Raw genomic sequence first — 16,291 nt, 5'->3', positions numbered from 1 at the left:
ATCCTCCCGGACCGGGGCACGAACCCGTGTCCCCTGCATCAGCAGGCGGACTCCCAACCACTGCGCCAGCAGGGAAGCCCTATATATATAATTTTATATATTTTATATATATGTACAATCTGTTCTTTTTCATAGTCTTTTCCATTATAGGTTATCACAAAATATTGAGTATAGTACAGTAGGCCCTTGTTGGTTATCTATTTTATTTATTTAATTTTGTTGTTTAGTTTTTATTTCATAATCATAAACTTAACTTTGCAATTCAGCTAAACTTGGAGGGAGATAAAGACAATGTGGAACCCAAAGAACTGCAGTGAGAGCACAAAGATGATAGGATATTCCAAGCAGATGGGGATGAAGGGGTGCCCTCCTGAGAGCTACAGAAGGAATGGTCTGGTGGTTAAGATAAAACACAGTCAAATTTATTAGATTTGTCCACAGTCAGCAATGGTGATCTTCTTGCCATTGGTCTTGCCATTCCTGGACCCAAAGCGCTCCATGGCTTCCACAATATTCATGCCCTCTTTCACCTTGCCCCAAACCACATGCTTGCCACCCAACCACTCAGTCTTGGCAGCGCAGATGAAAAACTGGGAAATGTTTGTGTTGGGGCCAGCATTTGCCGTGGACAAGATGCCAGGACTGCATGCTTCAGGAGGAAATTATCATCAAATTTCTCCCCATAGATGGACTTGCCACCAGTGCCATGATGGAGTGTGAAGTCACCACCCTGGCACATAAATCCCGGAATTATTCTGTGAAAGCAGGACCCTTTATAAGCAAAGACTTTCTCCCCAGGGCTCAGAGCATGAAAGTTTTCTGCCGTCTTTGGAACTTTGCCTGCAAACAGCTTGAAGGGGACGCGACCCAAGGACTCGCCATCGATGGCGATGTCAAAGAACACGGTGGGGTTGACCACGGCTGAGCAGCGCGGGAGGCTCCAGGGTAGCGGCGTCTGCAAGGCTGGTTATCTGTTTTATGTCTAGAAGTGTGTGTATATCAATCCCAAACCCCTAATTTATCCCGCCCCCATCTTTCCCCTTTGGTAACCATAAGTCTGTTTTCTATGTCTGTGAGTCTATTTATGTTTTGTAAATGCGTTCATTTGTATCATTTTTTAGATTCCACCTGTAAGCGATATCATATGATATTTGTCTTTCTCCGTCTGGCTTATCTCACTTAGTATGATCATGTCTAGGTCCATCCATGTTGCTGCAAATGGCATTATTTCATTCCTTTTTGTGGCTGAGTAGTATTCCAGTATATATATATATACACAGATATGCCTATTTTCCTATTTATGCCTGTTCTGCCCCCATAACATATTTTTGCTCATAATTATTTAATATGTAGGTGCGTGGGGAAAAACCTCAGTTTGATTTAAATTCTTTTTTTTTTTTACATCTTTAGTGGAGCATAATTGCTTTACAATGGTGTGTTAGTTTCTGCTTTAAAACAAAGTGAATCAGTTATACATATACATATGTTTCCATATCTCTTCCCTCTTGCATCTCTCTCCCTCCCACCCTCCCTATCCCACCCCTCTAGTGGGTCACAAAGCACCCAGCTGATCTCCCTGTGCTATGCAGCTGCTTCCTACTAGCTATCTATTTTACATTTGGTAGCGTATATATGTCCATGCCTCCCTGTTGCTTCGTCCCAGCTTACCCTTCCCCCTCCCAGTGTCCTCAAGTCCATTCTCTAGTAGGTCTGTGTCTTTATTCCTGTCTTACCCCTAGGCTCTTCATCACATTTTTTTCCCCTTAAATTCCATATATATGTGTTAGCATACGGTATTTGTCTTTCTCTTTCTGACTTACTTCACTCTGTATGACAGACTCTAGGTCTATCCACCTCACTACAAATAACTCAATTTCATTTCTTTTTATGGCTGAGTAATATTCCATTGTATATATGTGCCACATCTTCTTTATACATTCATCCAATGATGGACACTTAGGTTGTTTCCATCTCTGGGCTATTGTAAATAGAGCTGCAATGAACATTTTGGTACATGACTCTTTTTGAATTATGGTTTTCTCAGGGTATATGCCTAGTAGTGGGATTGCTGGGTCATATGGTAGTTCTATTTGTAGCTTTTTAAGGAACCTCCGAACTGTTCTCTGTAGTGGCTGTACCAATTCACATTCCCACCAGCAGTGCAAGAGTGTTTCCTTTTCTCCACACCCTCTCCAGCATTTATTGTTTCTAGATTTTTTGATGATGGCCATTCTGACAGGCGTGAGATGATATCTCCTTGTAGTTTTGATCTGCATTTCTCTAATGATTAATGATGTTGAGCATCCTTTCATGTGTTTGTTGGCAATCTGTATATCTTTTTTGGAGAAATGTCTGTTTAGGCCTTCTGCCCATTTTTAGATTGGGTTGTTTGTTTTTTTGTTATTGAGCTGCATGAGCTTCTTGTAAATTTTGGAGATTAATCCTTTGTCAGTTGCTTCATTTGCAAATATTTTCTCCCATTCTGAGGGCTGTCTTTTGGTCTTTGATTTAAATTCTTGTTTAAAGGAATCCACATTTAACCCAGGTTGAATCCTTAACGGGTGTATTGCAGAGAAGATTACGGCAGGAAGAACAGGTTTGCTTTAAGCTTCTCCAGGAGGAAGCTCCCTGTAAAGATGGGAGAGAAGATGCAGCTCCCCAGAGGAAACCTGCCCACTGAGAACGGGTGGAGCTGACCGGGAAACAGCCGGCCAGTAGCCTGGGAGCTCACAGGTGTTCCCTGAGTGCAAGACTTTTGTTTACGTGCTGTTTAGCCGTGAGCGCAGAGACAGTCAAAGCAGATTTCGGAAGGCCGAATTAAGAAGAGATCATTTTCGTGGTTATAAATCTGTATTTGTTAATAGTGCTTTATTTTTATTGGTTGATTTATTTATGACCAATAAGTGAATTTTAAAATGTCTGTTTTGCTCTGATGAAATTGACATTTACTGAGCGAGTATTAAATGGTGGCTGAAACTCTGGAGCAAATTTAACTAGATCGAAGTCCCTGCTCCTCCATTCATTACCTTGAGTGGATTATTTTATGTCTTGATGCCTCAATTCCATCATCTGTAAAGCGAGGATACTTGTTTCACGGGGCTTGTTTGAAGGATTGTATTAGGTGAGACATGTAAAATGACCGGAATAATGCCTGGCACACCAGCGTCGTGGTTAAGTGACAAATATTGTTTATTTTAAATACTCGGATGATTTTTCTTGGGGCTCTAAGTAGTCAAATCCTGAACTCCTTCATTCATAAATTGACCTTGCTGCTATGCATCTCCAAGAAATGCACACGGAGATGGATAAATTGGTTAAGGAACAATTAGGGAGAAAAGAAGTTTGGAATCCTTTAGACACGCCCCAACCTTCACATAGTAAAAGCAAAGCCACTGAAAGTCATAGAAAGAGTAAGTAGATTTAAGGGCCTGCGTTATTGATGCCAGTAATCTTTTCAAACTTAAAAATATCGCCTGACATTCAGGTTAAATAAATGGAAGATTTCTGTGGACCCGCCCCCTCTCCACCAACTTCAGAAATTTAGATTCAGAGTCTTAGATGGGGCTTCAGGAGCAAAATTTTTGATGAACATGGCAGATCATTTCTAAGCTTCCTCTCCCTCTCCCTCCTCCTTTCCTCTGCTTCTGTTCGTTCTCTCGCTCATTCATCTGTGGCTCCTGACACCTGTATTCCTTTCCTAAATCTGTGGAATATAGAAGTCACAAAGTTCATCCGTTTGTTCACCCTGAACCCTGGCACCAAAGGGGTAGATGTGTGACCTGAACCTGGCCACTGGATGCTCTCAGTGGAGCCTGGAATAGGGCGTAAGAGGGGCCAGGATGCAGGGGTCATTTAGGGTTTATAGCTATGGTGGCAGACCTAGAGGAAGCAGAGGTGTCCTAACTGGCTGATTCCTGCGACATGACCTTCACAAACTTCCATCAGTCACGTCTACTTTTCAAACCCGGCCGACTAGGCTTCCCCCCGTCTCCACAAGTACAGCTGACCCTTGAACAACGCGGGTTTGAAGTGCACGGGTCCACTTAGAGCAGATTTTTTTCCGTAGTAAATACCATGGTACAACATGGTCTGAGGCTGGTGGAATCCGAGGATGCGGACCCAGAGATGTGGAGGAACCACGTATACAGAGGGCCGACCATAAATTACAGGTGGGTTTTGGACCGCTTGGAGGGTCGGTGCTCCAATCCCTGAGTTGCTCAAGGCTCAACTGTACTTCACAGGCTTCTGAGAGATCGTTTTTTCTTGTGTTGACCAGTGTCGGTTCTTGTTGGCAACCAAGAATCCTGAGTAGTTTGTCTGTGGCCCGCAGGTAAAGTGAGTACTGCCTGATATATTCTGAACATTATCGATCCCAATTATTTTGCAAATAATTCCTCAGTTTGACCATTATTTAAGACCAGTGATATCACTGCAGTAATGCTACGAGATCTTTCTAGACCTTCAATATTGTTAAATAGGGAGATAACATGCTTCCTGTATAATCTCCTCAAGCCAGTTCTTAATCTTTACATTTTGAAAACATACAGTCCATGACACCCAGTTGTAGTTTTGGTCATTCTAAGTAGATGTTATTCACTAATGCACCATCAATAGAATGAATGGATACATTTCGATACGTACCACGTTGGGTTAAAGAGCATTTTCCCGGAAAAAGAAAAAAACTACAGAGCTGAGAAATATGACATAGGAAAGTGTACATAATAATAGTAAAACAAACACCCAGCCTAAGAGAGAGAACACCAACAGGGCCTTTGAAGGCACCTTTAAGCTCATTCCCAATAAAGGTCTTCTCTCTCCTCCCCAAAATGCACTATATTGAAGTTTAATTAATTTATACTTTTCATTATAGTTTTATCACATACATATGTATCCGCAAATAACAAATTGTTTGTTTTGCCTTTTTTTTTTGTTTTTGTTTTTGTTTTTGTTTTTGTTTTTTCTGGTACACGGGCCTCTCACTGCTGTGGCCTCTCCCGTTGCGGAGCACGGGCTCTGGATGCACAGGCTCAGCGGCCATGGCCCATGGGCCCAGCCGCTCCGCGGCATGTGGGATCCTCCCGGACCGGGGCACAAACCCGTGTCCCCTGCATCGGCAGGCGGACTCCCAACCACTGCGCCACCAGGGAAGCCCTGTTTTGCCTTTTTTGTGCACACTGTATGTATTCTTTAGTCCCTTAGTCTCTCATTCCATGTCTTACTTCTGAGATTAATCCATTCTAATGTGTATAGCTGCGGTTCATTCATTTTCATGGCTAATATTTCACGGAATAAATATGCTGTCATATATTTAGTTTACTGTTGATGAGTATTTGATGTTGATGGACATTTGTTACTGATGGACATTGCTTTCAAATTTTGCTATTACAGCGCTTCTATGAAGATTTCTGTGTATATATTTCGGCATACGTGAAAAAGTGCTTCTCTGTGGTATGTTCTTAAGAATGGAATTGGTGTGTCATAGAGCGTGCACGAGTTTGACCTCAGTAGATAATGTTATGTTTCTGAAATGGTTATAACAATTTACAATTCCATCACCAACTTCTGAGAGAGTTTTAAAATGTTCACCTTAAGGTCCTTTAATCTTTGCCATATTTATTCCTACATACTTTCTATTTTTGATGCTGTTAGAAGTTGACAATTTTTATTTTGTAGTTTTTACTGTTCTTTGCTGGTATATAGATGTGCAGCCTTTTTTTTTTTTTTTTTTTGCGGTACGCGGGCCTCTCACCGTTGCGGCCTCTCCCGTTGCGGAGCACAGGCTCTGGACGTGCAGGCTCAGCGGCCATGGCTCACGGGCCCAGCCGCTCCGCGGCATGTGAGATCTTCCCGGACCGGGGCACGAACCTGTGTCCCCCACATCGGCAGGCGGACTCTCAACCACTACGCCACAAGGGAAGCCCTAGATGTGCAGCCTTTTGCATATTGATTTTATATCCAGAAATTTTACTAAACTCAGATTCATTTGGGTTTTCTGAGGCAGACAATCATATCTGGAATTTTTGCCAACTTTGCTTTTTGCTCTGCAGTCCTTCACCTTTTTATTTCTTTTCTTTTTTGACTGCACAATGTAGAACCTTCAGTAAACTTTTTACTGGAAATGTCAATGGCAAGCCTCCTTGTCTTATTCAATTTTAAAGGAAGTGCTTTTAATATTCCACCATTTAGTATAATGTATGCTATATATTTTTATAGACTGAAAAATCACTTTAAGGAAATTTTCTATTTTTAGAGCAAAAAATAAAATGCTAAGGGTATTTTAAAAAATCATGAACAACCGTTACTCATTAATTTTTTTTTTTTTTTTTTTTTCGGTACGCGGGCCTCTCACCGCTGTGGCCTCTCCCGTTGTGGAGCACAGGCTCCGGACGCGCAGGCTCAGCGCCCATGGCTCACGGGCCCAGCTGCTCCGCGGCATGTGGGATCCTCCCGGACCCGGGGCACGAACCCGTGTCCCCTGCATCGGCAGGCGGACTCTCAACCACTGCGCCACCAGGGAAGCCCCCTCATTAATTTTTAACTTACATCTGCTTTAAAATGTTCAAAAGATTTCTGGATTCTTCCCCTCTTCTTTTGTCCTTGAAGCCTGGAATATTGTTTTCATAATTAGCTAAGTAATGTTCACACTCAGGCATGCATGCATTCATTCATTCGCCCATCAAAACTTCATTGAATGCCTACAAACTGTGAGGTACCTAGGGCGCATAAAAATCTACTAAGATAAGAAAGTCATCAGAAATTAATAGAGATTTCACATCAGCACTTCATGATTCCTTCAGGTTTTGGCATTGCTCTTCAGAGCCAAGGAGTCAGCCAAAGAAATAATATTCTAAGTGGCCCTGAGATCATAAAAGATAAAAGGAATTACTGGACTTCCCTGGTGGTGCAGCGGTTAAGAATCCACCTGCCAATGCAGGGGACACGGGTTCAAGCCCTGGTCCGGGAAGATCCCACATGCCGCGGACCAACTAAGTCCGTGCGCCACAACTACTGAGCCTGTGCTCTAGAGCCCGCGAGCCACAACTACTGAGCCCATGCGCCACAACTACTGAGCACACATGCCTAGAGCCCGTGCTCTGTTACAAGGGAAGCCACTGCAATGAGAAGCCCGCGCACCACAACCAAGAGCAGCCCTCGCTCACCACAACTAGAGAAAGCCTGCGCGCAGCAACGAAGACGCGAGGCAGCCAAATATAAATAAATAAATTTTTTAAGAAAGGGATTACTGCACTGTGGAGAGGTCTGTAGCAAACACCAAGGAATTATGAAACCAGGGAGCCAAGTCCTTACCTAGAGGCACAGCACTTAGATCTAGAAGACACCCAAGGCCATCTGGTTCAGCCAAATGGTGCTCTTTGGGACAGCTATCCAGTCATTGCTTGTATAATTCCAGCCAAAGATGGAAAGTTCCATAGATCATCACTGTTTGTCTGCTGTAATTGTTAGGGTGATTTTTCTTAAACTGAGGTGAACTTTCCTTCCTGGTACTCTTTTTCTAATTGTCTCACTATGTCCTGTGCATCCACCAAAAACATCTGCCTCTCTCTGTGCCAGTCCTTGGCCTAGCAGGATCGAGGTGTGATGTCTCCTCGAGACTTCTCCAATCCAGACTAACCACTCCCAGTTTCTTCAACAACTCCAAGCGAGGATTCTTTCCTAACTGCCCAGCATGCTCCCTTTGGACACACTGCATTTGTCACCATCTCCCCCCAAACTTAGTGCCAGAGTCACATGAAATTCTCCAAGAGTGAGCTGGTCATGGCCAATGTCAGGGACGCTGACAACTTCCATCTTCCTCACCTCCACCTGTTCCTCCACCTTTCCCACTTTCATTCTCTGAATCAACCCTTGCCTTTCCCTTTCAAAACCTGGGCACCTTGGAGAGACACATAGGTGTCCTTAGGAGTAAAGGTGGCCCAGGAGAACATCCATCCGTTTCTCCTGTGGGATATTGGGCTGTGTGACGAGGGACCCCCTCTCCCCGTGCTCAGAAGGACAGTTCTTTATGTGCTAAGACATTAAGAGGTTTCCCTCCACAGTCCCAGGCAAGAAGACGCTGTGTGGTACATGAGTACTACACAAAATAACTCTTTATAATAAATAGAATAATGAATGTGTGTTTGTCGGGACATTCGCCATTCCTCGTGAGATGTAAGCATCAAATAGGCATACTGTCAAAATGTGGTACCAGAGTAGCTGTGGGGTCTTGGCTGAACCACCTAGCTTCTCCCATCCTCAGTTTCCTCTTCGTTCCCCTGGTTTTTTCATCGACTCTAAAGCAGGCGCGACAGTAGCCATCACTTGCAAATCAGCCTCCCAGGGAGAGAGGCCCCTGTCGGACCTTTGTAAACGGTGACCTGATGTACTCACGCGAGCATCCTTGTCACAGGGAGTGTGGTTTGGCAGATAGTAAGAGAATATTGTCAAAACAACAAAACCCCAACTCAAGTGTGTCCTGCCTTTTGCACTCTTAAATTGCTCCACGCAAATGATCCACGCAGATCTTTTTAGATGCAGAATGCTCTAGAGGCCATTAAGACATTCAGAACAACCTGTTGAATGCTGTCGTATGTATCCTGGTTCTTCGTCAGGTGCGGTCACCTTACAGCCTCCCTGGAGCATGTATTTAGTCTCCTATTTGGAAATGGGCTTCATTTTCATGAGTTCCTCCATTAGGTCACTCATCCCCCCAGCTCGTGGCCTGACGTCTTATTCGATGTGGACACTCTGACCAGCCAGGCAGAAGAAGGCCCCCAGAAACCCATGCTCTGAGCTGAGGTCCCAGTTCCTGCTGTGATCTCTGGTCCCCGCTGCCTCCTACTATGGGGATCTCTTCCTCAACCCTTTTCAGCTTCCAACAGCTCAAGAAGAATAAAAGATACATAGACGGCCAAGGAAGATAGTAATTTACTAACCTGGACGGATCCAGAAAGGGCTATAAAAGGAACATCCTAGCCTTATGAGGGTCATAAATAATGAAGATAATTTTCCCATGTTTTATGCAAGTATAATTTTGGGTGGTAAACAGTAAGACGATACACGATACCTATGTATGTTTCCTATCCGAAAATGTGTGCAATTAGCATGTGGAAGATTGTAATTATAGCCTGGTTGGGATTTTGTAGGTGCTGAAATTGATTTCTTGGTTGAATTATTTTGCAATAGACGTAAACCACTAGTTGTACACCTAAACGAAATTGAGTGTGGACAAATCGAATCACTTTTATTTTACCTTGGATAAGAATTTATCGATGCAAATACAACTCCTTAATTAAATCTGGCATAGCCGGGCCTGTAGAGGCCCGCATAAAGGCATTCTGTCACCCAGCTTTAGTGAGGATTTTCATTCTAGAATGATGCCTTGCTATGCTTAGAGAGAATTGTGTATCTATTACGGACTGTCGGAGTAGTGAGCTGTTTGAGTTCAGTACCTCTCTGAATCCCAGATGGACTTTGGATACATCTTTTTGGGAGTGCTACTGATTTATAGATTATAATTAAATACATCCAAAATTGAAACTTGCATCACTATTTCTGAAAATAGCCTCTTAATTCATAAGCTTCCAAAGTCTCTCGAGAAGAGAAGAAAGGGGTGAATTGTGGAGACGCACTTTTATCCTGATCGATACATGTTAGAGACTTGATCAGAGAGAAATCATTAATATAAGTGCATTCGTTTCCTAGGGCCGCCATAACAAAGTACCACACGCCAGCTGGCTTAAAAGACAGAAACTTGCGCTTCCCTGGTGGCGCAGTGGTTGGGAGTCCGCCTGCCGATGCAGGGGACACGGGTTCGTGCCCCGGTCCGGGAGGATCCCACGTGCCGCGGAGCGGCTGGGCCCGTGAGCCATGGCCGCTGAGCCTGCGCGTCCGGAGCCTGTGCTCCGCAGAAGGAGAGGTCACGGCAGTGAGAGGCCCGCGTACCGCAAAGAAAAAAAAAAAAAAAAAGACAGAAACTTATTGGCTCACACTTCTGGAGGCCAGAAGTCCAAAATCAAGGTGCCAGCAGGCTGTGCTCCTTCTGAAAGCTGGAGGGGACCTTTCCTTGCTTCCTCCAGCTTCCGGTGGCCGTCAGCGCTCTCGGGTGCTCCTGGGCTTGCAGCTGTATAACTTCCATCTCTGCCCCCATCATCACATGGCTTCTCCCTGTGTGTGTCTCTGGCTTCACGTGGGACATGAAGACACCCGTAATCGTGGAGTCGGACGTAGTCTACTCCAGTATATAACCTCATCTTCCCTGACTACCTACAGCCCTGTGTCCACATAAGGTCACACTCTGAGGTACTAGGGGTTCAGACTCCAGCGTGTGTTTTTTGGAGGGGGACACACTTTAACCCTTAATAATAAGAAAAACTTATTGTTGCTCAGTTCTAGGTATCTTCTCAGGGAGGCAAACGGAAATTTCGTGAACAACTTACTACAGATAAGAATTGCTTGATACTTGTAGTCTCAGCTTCCTTTAATTCCCATTAATCACAGCCCAATCCAGTATAAAAACTATTACCTACCTTGAGGGCTGTGAAAGGAGATTGTAAAATGACGGCAATGTCTTACTGTTTCCACTGAGATCAGGACCTGAAGGATGAGCATTTGGCTGCAGTGAGAAAGCATTAAAGGAAGATCCATTTGGGTCAAAACGGTCCAGCGTCTCCACACTGGGAATCTGCACCAGTCCCCTTCTCTGGGATGTTTTAGCAAAGTTGGAGGGTTCTTCCCTTCCAGAGATGGATGGAGTGGAGACATTTCTAGAAGAAGGGGTGGGTTGGCCCAGGTTTTCAAACTGTGTTTCACGAAACCTTGAAGTCACAGAAGGCACACGTGTGGTTCTTGAAAGTGTGGCCAGCAGCAGACGTGGTTCATACACGCAAACCCCTACGCTCTGTAGATGAAAAAGGACTTACTCTGTCCTGTGATTCTCCAGCCACTGAGTATGTTTGGGTTCATCAGGCTATTTATTCACAGCAAAGGCTTTTTCCTCTCTAGTCTTTGGCTCGTAACTGGGCTCTCTCCCGCTGGTGATGCTTTGATAATACTCGTGTGGTCCAAAGAGCCAGGTTCCCCTGTGTGGCTCTAGTGATTTTTTTCTTATAGTCCAGTGTGTGTGTGTGTGTGTGTGTGTGTGTGTGTGTGTGTGTGTTCTCAAAGCACAGGAGAAAGATAAACGTCTCCTATATCTTTCTGTGTGTGTGTGTGTGTGTGTGTCTGTCTGTGTGTGTGTGTGTGTGTGTGTGTGTTCTCAAAGCACAGGAGAAAGATAAACGTCTCCTATGCCTTTCTAAATTTTGATATTCTATGCTTACATTGTCAGCTCTAAAAACCTATATTTAATACTGGCTTATGGAATGAACTGGACCTGCTAAGTCTGAAGTTATAAAATAGCTCCCCACACCCCCTTTCACATACCCACACCCAAATTACTCTTCTGAATTATTCTCCTCTGATTTTGGATGGAATCTTGCTTTTCTGGCTCCTGTCAGATATTAATACATAGTTTCTTTTTGGCAGGTGCATCTATCGCTTTAGTTTGGGAATCCCTGAAAGCAAAGCCTGAGACAGGGCTTGGGAGCAGTTTCTTTAAATGAGAGGTGAAGCAGGAGGTGGGCGTGAGGGCAGGGAGGGTGAGACAGGAAGAACCATGTGTATCATTGAGATCGCTGCCGTAAGCAGTGGGGATTGATTCTGCTGGGACCTCTGAGACGTCTAGAGGATGCTTCTCGGTGTTGCCCATCTGAGGGATGAGAGGTGGAAGTATTTCTCCGCTCCCTGCTGGTGAGGACTGCCCCTGGTGTGGTAACACCCTGCACTGCTGGGCTGTGTTGTGCGTGGACTGAAAGGCTCAAAGCTTTTCTGAGAAAGCCCTGGTGCAGAAAGCAGAATCAGCTTGAGTGTGAGTCTGCGTGGAACTACCCCCTGCAGTTGTGGCTGAGATCAGAGGTGGGTAAAGGGAGGAGATGCAGGGGAATCACGGGCGTCTTCTGCAGCCCGCCCTTTGCACAGCTGGATCCCCTCATCCCTACGTCAAGTCCACTCTGTTACTGAATCTTCAAGGTGATGGCAGGCTATGCTCTCTCAAAAGTGTACGTCCCAAGCTAAAGTTCCAACTTGTGCATCTGGTTCTGAGGCCATGATTAATATTCCCCCATCTCTTTTTCTCTTGCCATTCAGGGGTCTGTTGTACAAGTGCTGGGGTGGCTGAGGACAGAGGATGGCTGTCCTTCCTGTCGACCTGGCCAGTGACTGACCGCTCTGTGCTGAATCTTTTCTAGTGACATAAAGCTCCGCACATTTTGTGGCCACTTCCCAAGATCCATCTACGTGCTTGTTCCCAGACGTCTTTGTCTCTGATCTTAAAAACCTGTCCCTTCTATCCCCCTGACCAACCAGCCAAGCTATTCACTAACCCAGTAGTCTGTGTACATCCTCATCTTAGGACAGTTCTCGGGCCATACAGAGTGGACAAAAGCAGCACCTTGCTCACAGCTCTGCCTGCCGGGAAGGTCTCCCCTCACCACTGTCCTTTAGGGTCACCCCTCATAGGGCCACGGTGTTGACAGCAGCCCACTGTCAGCCAGCACTGACGACTGCAACCAACCCTTCCACGAGCCAGGAACAAGCTGCTTTCCTTCCTTTGCCAATAGATCATAGCAGTCCCACCCCTGCCCCCATAGTTATAGATGTAAACCTTTGAGAGGTGTCAGGACGACGGAGGGAGGTGACATGGAGACCTGGGACACCTTGTGCCCTCTGCACTTGCTCAGCCGTGACCCTAAACATACCATCGCCATCAGATGCCTGACCGACTTGGTGGATCTGACGACGTCCAACTCATGATGAGCAGTTCCGGTCATATAATCACCTGATGTTCCCTTTTCAACTTGATCTCTATTATCTATTATCACTTCAAGAGCTGGTTTTGAAATGGTGAGTCTTTTCACAATAAACAGTCCCTGAAATGGAGTGGCCATGACCTTACTCTAGTAACCTAGGCATTCTGCACGGCAGATCTCCTACCAGAGCTTGTCAACGCTCCCTCACAGCATTTTCTCTACTCTGGATGTCCCTAGCACTGGTGGATTTGATAAATTATATGGCCTCAAGAGCAGGGTGGGTTGCACTGAAACCTAGAATTTCTGTAGAGCCTTCTTGTACTTTGGGCCTCATTCACGACTGGCACTTGAGAAATAGGTCAGAGAAGTAATATCAAGTGCAATACAGGCTGCCCCCGCCCCACCAAATCCAAAGTGTCCTCAAGCCATATACCATTTTATAAGGTGGTAATCATTTAACTTAGAGGGCATGCCCCGGACCACCGACCTCTTAGAGCCTTCACCAATATGTCGGGACTTTGAAAGCCTAAAGGGCCGTCATGTTCTGCCCTCTGACACACATATGTTTTGCTCTAGCATCCAAAGCCTTTGCCACTTCCTATTTGCCATTCTGGTTAGCAGAACGCCAGTGATATAGTAGAGCATCGTGACATTCCGGGGATTGTCGAGATGACAGAGAGCAGGAGAAAAAGCACACCCCTGGGCTAAGGCACTGAACACGCACTTCTATCCTTTTGACGTAGCACAGAACCGCTTTGGGTTATCTCTCCTGAGAAGGTTTGAAAAGAACGCATTTTCCAGGTGGATAGCCACAACCCGAGTACCAAAGTCTGTGTCGGGCTGTTCCGGTTAAGATACCACATCTCATTCAGCAGCTACGGTTGGGACTACTACTTGGATAAGTTTTCGCTAATCTACCATCATTCATGAAAATCCACCTGATTTTTGCAGAAACCGTAACAGATGCATTGAATGGGGGTAGGATGGTGACCTCCAACCCCGTGCTCGTCAGATTCCTGAGAATAGCACCATTCTCAGCCGTTCCGTCTGGATTTGCTCTCTTATCTGGCGGGGGGTGGGGGCACTTTCTGGAGTTTCCACTTGTTCCTTCCTGTCTTCTTGGTTGGGTTTCTGCCAGCCCCGAAGTCTATACATTGTAATTGTACATCGCAGGACAGAGGAAAGGACCACAGGGTGGATCCTCAGTCCCTCAGAACCACAGAGAGATGAGCCTGGTGTTCTCTGCTGCTTTTCTCTTGAGGTATTTGCCAATTTATTCGCAGCAGAAAAGCCCGGAAGACCAGCAGAAAGTGGCAGGTCTGTGGCTGAGAAGCCACAACGAGATTTCAACAGTCTCACAATACTGGGAAGACAGGACTTTGGGTTCAGGGTCTGCCAATGAGAAGGGATCCTTGAAGTACCCCCAGGCTGGCAGGTGGAACCCCAGTGGTAAGGGCGAGTGAGAAGTGGACCGGCCTCTGAGGCTGAAACTGTGTTCCTGATCTGCTCAACCACAGATGAGATTAAGGTGCTCTGCTCCCGTTCTATTTGTGAGAAGCACAAATAAATCCTTTCAGGAAAAAGAGACATCATTCAGAACCGTTACAATGTTTCACGCACAAGACTGGCATCTGACCCAAAGAGCAAACATAGGCAATAGAAAAAGACCTGCTGCTAACAGATACGTGAGTGTATCAGATCCGGATTCTAAATAACTGTGATAAATCATAGAGGAACTAAAGTGTGGACAAAATGGCTGGAAATCTGATGAAATGAACCAGCTATTGCTATACACTAAAACGTCACTGAAAAAAGAAAAGCCGGACACCAAAAGAGTCGTATAATTCCTCTATAGTCATATAAACTAAAAAAAACAAACCAACCCTAATCTATGGTGTTCCAGGCTAGTTACCTCTGGAGGCAAAGGGGGTGGTGATTAGGAGAAGACACAGGTGAGGTTCCGAGGTTCTCATTTGGGTGGTGTGTTCGCTTTGTGAATATTTATCAAGCTGTACCCTGAGAATTTATGCACTCCTCAATAAAAGTTAAACAAAGAGAGAGACAGAGAAGCAGCCGCAGAGGCTGCACGATTGAAGGTAGAAATAATTGGTATGTTGGAAAATAGAGTTTGGATGTCTTATCCCACTTCAATTGCTCCTGGTCTATTTCGAGCCACCATCAGCTCTTGTCTGAGTTAATGCATAGCCTCCGACCTGACCTTCTTGTTCCAACCTCTGTCCCCTGGAGTCTACTTTCAACACAGCCACAGAGGATCCTTTTGAGGCAAAAGTTTATGGTGTCACAGCTCTTCTAAAACCCTCCGGTGGCTTCCCACCTGTCCCCGGATAAAAGCAGAGTCCTTCCCTGCAACATCCAGCCCTGTTCCCTCCGGTCCCATCTCTCATTGCTGTCCCCTGGACCACCCCGGTGCTGCCACACTGACCTCCTCCCTCCTTGGATGTGCAGGCACCCTTCAGGCCTTTGTCCTGGCCCTTCCCCCTGCCTGGCTCACTCATGCGCATCTAGGCGTGGTCCCCACACTTCTCCGTACACTCTTCCTGGCACTCCTGCCCCCTCACCCTGCTCAGCTTTCTTTTCCTCTCCATAGTTACTGCTTTCTAACATGCTGTAGAATATAGTCCTTTTTTTCTCATATTCATAACTTATTATGTCTCTCCCCTGCAAGGCAATAAACTTCATGAGGACAGGATTTTTTTTTTGTTCACTGATGTGTCCTACACATAGAACAGTGCCTGACACAAAATAGATGCACGATAAATATTTTAAAATAGATTTTGATGATGCAGACGCAATCAGAGAAGCAATCCACGGATAAACAGGTAACTGCAAAAGAGAACTTGGGCCAGATATTAGATTTTTGTCTCCAAGCTTCTCGTGTTTACAAGCTGTAATTAAAATGTGCAGGTTTATGTCAATAAATCTATGCATTCTCAATGGTCTGTTTCCACAGTAAACAATCCTGTTCAGTTCAGCAGAATTACAAGAGGTTTGGCTCCAGATAGAGCCGAGTTTGCAGCCTCTCTCCACCGTTCACGGCTCACAGGAGCCCGAGGAAGCTGCTGAACCTATCGTGTCTCAGTTTCCTTGTCTGTCAAATGGGAATAATAATGCCTGTCATGTAGGATTAAATGACATGACATGTGTAAACCCACAGACCCCTCGTGCATTCAGAAATGATTTCTTGAGTACCTGTTGTGTTCCAGGTGCTCTCCTCGACGCCGGGGGACGCTTTAATTATTCTTCACTACGTATTTACTGAGGGCCACTCACTGAAGTAGTATAAAACAGCGCAAAGCCCCTGCCCCAGAGCTCTCACTGCAGGGGGGAGACAGTCATTGAGCATGACACAGTGACACACGTTTGGTAGGTTAGATGGTGACAGGTGCTTTGGAAAAAGTCCAGAGGAGGGAAGGGGACTGGAGAGA

General features: G+C 45.4%; 1 pseudogene; it reads right to left on the bottom strand.

The window, feature by feature from the left end:
- Window positions 1–425: 425 nt before the first annotated feature.
- LOC112395482 (peptidyl-prolyl cis-trans isomerase A-like) overlaps window positions 426–16,291 on the bottom strand; it is a 78,957-nt pseudogene continuing 63,091 nt past the window's right edge.

The sequence above is a fragment of the Neophocaena asiaeorientalis genome, unplaced genomic scaffold (genome assembly GCF_003031525.2).
Source record: "Neophocaena asiaeorientalis asiaeorientalis breed wild unplaced genomic scaffold, Neophocaena_asiaeorientalis_V1.1 scaffold307, whole genome shotgun sequence".
Classification (NCBI taxonomy): domain Eukaryota; kingdom Metazoa; phylum Chordata; class Mammalia; order Artiodactyla; family Phocoenidae; genus Neophocaena; species Neophocaena asiaeorientalis.
The sequence above is the reverse complement of the archived record's forward strand: the minus strand, read 5'-3'. Positions and strand labels throughout refer to the sequence as shown.